Here is a 7,108-nt window from a genome sequence, read left to right as displayed (position 1 = left end):
TTCTGCCCTTCTCCAGATTTTTGATTTCATATTTTGTCAACAGATGGACTTTAAGGTTTGGAGGTTAATGAGCTCAATGGCGTACTTATTCGTGCGCGGCAAATCAAAAATTTACTTGCTAAAATTAAATTCGATTTATTAATTATCTGAGACTTTTGAATCCAAAATATGTTGACCAACATGTTTCAGGATGTGTAAAGAAATTTTAAAAATACTTTCAACAAGGTTTTGGAAAATTTCATTTTTTAAGTGAAATTAAAATATAATAAAAAAATTAAATTTTTGTGAAATGCAATGGCATTTTATCGCCTATGGCAAATATTCATGACGGGAAAAGGGTGTGGCATGGTTTTCCAAAGACCAAGCGTCAGGATAAGTCGCAATATAAAAATATTAATATTTATTAATATCGTGTTCCATTATTTTGTCTTGGCATTTTATTGTTGTCATGTAAAATAACGCCATGGAGGCCCCAATATAATCATGTGATGTGTGAAAAGAGCAGAAGAATATAAAAATATGTTGTTTGAATTGAATATTATTGGAGAGAAAGAGACAAATAACGAGGAAATCAAAGCAATATATGTCGACATACTTTCGAAAATTTTTCCTATTTCTGCCCTATTTCGACGGTAGGTCGGAATATGGTCGGCCACGTTTCGACATCAGCTTCCCAATTGGGCAGAAATAGGGAAGATGCTTTCGACGAACTGTCGGCAGAAAAATTGGGATTTTTATTCCCCATTTTCGTCGAGGCGTCGAGATTTTGACCAATTCTCGACAAATCCCTGCCGACGGATTTACGAAAATTTTCCCTATTTTCAAGCAATTTCTCTCGTTGGGTTGTGAGCTATCCGGGATGTTGGGATAGGATTGCATGGGGGAGGGGGTTGTATATCTGAATTCTTTATTAGTGAAACTTTTCCTATTTCCCGGGATATTTTGTTCGCATTGTCCTTTGTGGAAACGTGCTGGAAATTCCTAAATAAATTATTGCGCACAGTGCACTGTCTCGAAGCAAAGAAAGTGCATTTGAAAGAGAAATATTGTGTCTACCCTCTTGGTTTTCTCATTAAGGGCGTACAAAACCACCGAAATGGGGGTGGCTGAGTGCGCCCACTCAGGGGAGACGACGACGTGACGTACTCATGTGGCGAACCTTCGCTGGGAGAAGATGATGGAGATAAGACGGGGACATTTTCATTTAATTCCGTCTGCGGAAAAATTCATCCACTAACCCCCACTCCCGCCGTGGCAGCCGCCGACCGACACAGCCCCAGGACAGCCGGCCTGACAGTCAGATGTGCGAGTCCTTTGTCTGCTCTTGAAAGATTACGCTCGCATAATAGGAATATTTCCTTATTATCATCCTTCAGTCCCATTTATTTTAATGGCGACACAACAATTTATTATTCACAGATTCCTCCATAGCTCGTCTCTCATCCTTCCATCCACCACCCAAAATATATATAGAGAAGAAAGCAAAGCCCGCAGACAGCCTTCGGGGGAGGGAAATGAGAAAGTTTTGACGATTAATTACATGTAGTGTGACATTATATGGAGTGCGCGTAATTAATTGAGTTGTAACATTGTGAGCTATAACTCTCACGAAAGACGTGTCTGCCTCAATTTTTTTTGCGCACTAACTGCATGTGAGGAGTGCCTAAAATCAATTTGAAAGTTAGATGATGTGAGTCTAATGCAATTGGATTGCAATTAACTTATGTATTGTGAGTAGAAAAGATAAATATTTTAGGGATTTTTTAAAGACTCATGTTAAGCTTGAAAAATTGCCTTAAAGGTCATTAAATTAGGAGGAAATTTGAATATAAATTTTAGCTAATTCAGCTTTTTATTTAGAGATTTTTTTTTTAAATTAAAATTATCATTTTGAGGACACCTGGACACTTCTGGATGGTCATTGATAGTTTGCTGCACATACATATAGGACTTTTAAAGAATCGGCTGGCATACAAATATTATTTAAATATTACATGGCTGGTTTAATGTTACATGTCGCGTAAAAAAAGGATTTTAGGAGTATTATACAGGTTCTTATTGAGTTAAATATTTTAAAAAATAATTATTATTAAAAATATAAAATTATTTCTTTCGTTTTTCTTTTATTTTTTTAAATTAAATTTTATTATTTTATTAATCATTAATTAAAATAATATTATTTTTTTTTACTTTTCAATTAAAAATGTTATACATAAATTTCATGTTAACCCTTTCAAGTCCATTGGGTCATACCAGACCCAGCCCAAGTAACATTTTAGGGCAAATCTTCGACGATTCGTCGCCAAAGACAGGGCAAAAAATTGGGTCTGGTGTCGACACACGGCCGAAAGTGGGGACAAAAAACCCCAATTTTTTGACCGACGAATCGTCGACATGTGAATCCCTATTGTGGCCCTAATCCATATTTCATCCGAAACTTGGTGGAAATATCTTCGACGATTCGTCGAAGGATTAGGGTAAAAATTGGGTAAATTTTCGACGGATAGCCGACAAAAATTTACCCAATTTCCTTAATATTTTTTCTCTTTTTCTCCAATGGTTTTCAATGGGAATCATATTATTATGTAGAATAATATTACTTTCTCATGGATGGTGGCGTTACTTGCCATGCAAAATGGTAAAATGAAATGGATCTCAATAATAATAATTAATTATCCATAATTTTACATCGCGAATTTTCCTGACTCTTGATCATTGGAAAATTATGCCATATCCCTTTTCAGATAGGAAAATTAACAAAAGGAGATAAAATGACAATGTATTTCCAAAAATTAATTATTAAATATTTTTAAATTGGGTTTAAAAAATCAAATTTCCCAAAATCTTTTTAAAACTATTTTTAAAATTTCTTCATACATCCTATAACATATTGGTCCATATATTTTGGATGCAGATGCCTCAGATAATTAAGGATGAAAATTTTAATTTTGCACCCAAAAATTTGAATTCGCGCCTTTGAAGTTCTTGGGAAGATCGCGCGCCATATGACCCATTAAAATATTATTTTGCACAATTCCATAGAAAAGTCCATGGATGTTGGCATACTCCACAGTTTATTTTCCTATGCATTATTGCATTTATATGAAATGTAAAATAAATTTTAATTCTTTTTTTGTAAAACACAGAGGGATATTTTGGAAACAACTTGAAGTGGAAAAATTAAATTTACTTTACTCCAAAATTTTAAAATAAATTTTTTAATGGAAATGTTAAGAAAAAAAATATATTTTCGTACTTGTTAAGAGCAGTTCTGTCATTGGAATTTTTATTTTCTTAGAAGCTGTTTATAAAAACTGTCTATGAACGCACTACATGATTTTCTAAAAAACCCAATTTCTCAAATTTACTATAAAATTAATTTTATCATGTAAGTGTTAACTCGATGAGATCATCGAAACCCCCAACTGTCCAATCAACGCCCGCCACGGCTCCCCAGCGCCAGCTTATAAATAGTGGTCGGTATTGAAACGGGACTCACTTTCTACTCAACTATCACTTTGCTCTCAACTCTTACATAACTTGTACGGCTCATTGCCGCCTTGAATTATCTCTGAAATAAATTGTTAATTATTTGATTTTTATAATAAAATTTAAGTTGAGAAATAAATTAAAATTTGTGTGAAACAAGTGACAGCAATTTATTCATTTTTCCACAAAAAATTGCCGCCAAAACTCTTCCACAATTCCCGCGTGAACAAATTGAACTTTTCCAAGTTCCACGTGGAACCTAAACGAATGAAGGGAAAAATCTAAGCAATTTTTCAACAAAGTGACGTGCTGAAGAGGAAATCACGTGAAAATTCTCCGACTGAGCATCTTCAATCGCGGTCGCTTCGACCCGGACATTTGACGTATAGTATTTCCTCAGCATTCTCATTCACCATCATTCACAGGTGCGTGTGCGTCGTGACGGTACTGCCAGCAGCAGCGCAGTCATCTCACAGGGTACATCATCATTCACAGGTGCGTGTGCGTCGTGACGGTACTGCCAGCAGCAGCGCAGTCATCTCACAGGGTACATCATCATTCACAGGTGCGTGTGCGTCGTGACGGTACTGCCAGCAGCAGCGCAGTCATCTCACAGGGTACATCATCATTCACAGGTAACCATACCGCCAACAAAAACTTTCCAATTGATAATTGATATTTTCAAATAATGAATAATAAAATTTTTTTGGCATCACAACGCCATAATTTATTTTGCCTAATACAAACTAGTGTTTTTGGGACACATAACGCCTATATTTTTTCTATTATTATCAGTTGGTGTTCCACTTTGTGGGGAACAATAAGTAATGGTCGGAAAATCCGACTACCTTAGATAGGCCTCAAACTTGGTACGAGCCCATTTTAAACAACCTACATTCCAAATATGATGGTGGAAAAATTTTGGAAATAGAGACTTTCGATTTGAATTTTTTTATAGAAATGTGGATGACAAACTTTATTTATTCGCCTTTTAAAAATCCAAAATGGCCACCGTCCGCAATTTTGAAATATCACCAGCCACTTCCCTTATAGCTAGAAGTTTAAAATTTTAGTATGTTGTATAGCTCAGTGAGACGTTTTCATCGATAACTCATACTTAATAATCGGTTGAGTGGTTTGAAAAAAATATGGCGGCTAAAAACAAAAAGTGTTTTTCCATATAACTCGAGGACGGCATAACTGATTTTGCTCAACTTGGTATCAAATTAAACGGTTATAAGAAGCTCTACAACTTTCTAGAACATAAAAAAGTTTCAAAAATACTATTTCTTGTAAACGAAAAATATGAAAAACTTTTTGTGAAATATGTAAAAATCTTTCATTTTGTTTCCTAGATGTGACCTTGAAAATTACCGAAATTATATCAAATCATAGCTAATTTTGAGACATTTTCAAAATTAGCCAATGAAATTAAAATTTCCAAAATAAAATTCTTAAAGACTATACGAATCTTAATAATATTCTTTAAGCTAACCATGCGCAGAAGAAAACGAAAAAAAAATCGGCTTGTACGTTATTGGGGGCTCGGATTAGCTAGTAATACCTATAATAAAAAATTATATATTATATTATAATAATTTTTTTCATTAGGCATCTTGCGTCTGATAGTTACATTTTATAAAAAAAAAAAAGTTTTTTAGTTGAAGTTTCACATTTCAGGTCTACAGATTATAAAAAAAAAAATTTTAAAAAATCTTTAATTGCGATTCTCGCCCGAGAAATATTTTAAAAATATTTTTTTTTGTAATGCGTTTCGCGTCTGAGAACTTGTACATAAAAAAAAATTTTTTTTAAAAAAAAGCTAGTTTCTTCATCGCGAGTTTTACATTTTAATTCTTAATGAAATAGATTGAAACGAAAAGAAACATATTTTCTCTTCAAAGTACACTTGGTGGTTAAGATTAACTTATTAGATTTTTTTAAGTAAATTGTATTTTTAAATTCATAAGATACTTTGAGATTTTCATAAATTAAAAGAAAATGATAAGATAATTATTATTTTTTGACAAATAGTCGACTTTGAGTGCTGGATACAGATGAGTTTTTCTTCGGCATCGCCCTTATGTGTGTTTTTAAAGACCAAATGTGCTTCAAAAACAAAACGTAATAATAATAGAAAAAATATAGGCATTTTGTGGTGCAAGCAATATTTACAAAAAAGGACGTAAAGTCTTTTTTTTTGTAAATCGGAATTTTTAAAATATTTTATATATTGTCATTTAAAATACTACAGTTTGTATGGAAATAACAAAGTTATTATTATTATTAAGAATAAAAATATTGTTCATTTTTAGGCGCTTTGTGCTTAAAAATAGTCAAAGAACATTAAAAAAGGTATTTTTTTTCCTTTATTAATAATTCAAGCTAAACAAAAATTGTCAAAATATAAAGGAATTTTAAATAGTGATTAAAGAATTAGCATTATGTACATAAGAATTTGCAAAATATTCCAATTAATTGATTTTTTTTAAAATTAATAATAATTTCTGTAGGAATTGTCGTACGATATCACTCCGACACTTCCACCAAGTTGAAACCATTTGTGAAATGTACAGTAATGGTGTAATGTGATTGGACCATGGATGGATGACGTCACTTAAGGCTAAAATAGGGCCAAAATAGGGAAATCAACTACCTTGATGCAAAAAAATTATGCAAATTAATTAATTTTTCATGATTTTAGCATAGAAATTAATTTGCTTCTTTATTATCTATCGATTTCCCACATTATTTGTTGGGTAAATAATAGTTTAGGGTGCATTTTTGCATATAGAAAATTGGTAGAGGACTAGGCCAAAATAGGGATTTTTATGTCGAAGATTCGTCGGCCGAAAATTGGGGTTTTTTGTCCCCACTTTCGACGGTGTGTCGACACCAGACCCAATTTTTGCCCTGTCTTTGGCGACGAATCGTCGAAGATTTGCCCTAAAATGTTACTTGAATTTGCCCAGATTAATTTAATTAAAATATTGCAATATTTTTGATATTTTTAAATTATTTTATACCTATTTTCAATATAGGAATATGGAAAAAATTAATTTACATGCATAGGTATTTTGTATTTAGAGATAATTGCATTTAGGAAAATATGACAGGGAAAATTTTCGACAGATTTAGGGCACTTCCTTCCCTATTTTGCATTAAAATCTAAGGAAACAAGATAGGGAAAATTGTCGACGAAAATAAGGCCACCTGATTCCCTATTTTGTAGAAAGAGGAATAGGGAAAATCTTCGACAGTTTGTAGAAAGAGGAATAGGGAAAATCTTCGACAGAAATAGGGACACCGGTTTCCCTATTTTGTGGGCAAATATAAGGCAGAATAATAAGGAAAATCTTCGACGGATATAGGGCCGTCAGTTTCCCTATTTGGTAGGCAGAGCCAAGGAACAGAAATAGGGAAAATCTTCGACGGATATAGGGCCGTCAGTTTCCCTATTTGGTAGGCAGAACTAGGGAAGAGAAATAGGGAAAATATTCGACGGAAATAGGGCCAAAGATTTCCCTATTTGGTAGGAATTAGAATAGGGACAATTTTCGACATTTGGTGGGCACTCATTGCCCAATTCAGAAAAAGGAAAATTGTGAGGAAAAAATTT

The sequence above is a fragment of the Lutzomyia longipalpis genome, chromosome 2, assembly GCF_024334085.1.
Source record: "Lutzomyia longipalpis isolate SR_M1_2022 chromosome 2, ASM2433408v1".
NCBI lineage: Eukaryota > Metazoa > Arthropoda > Insecta > Diptera > Psychodidae > Lutzomyia > Lutzomyia longipalpis.
The sequence above is the reverse complement of the archived record's forward strand: the minus strand, read 5'-3'. Positions refer to the sequence as shown.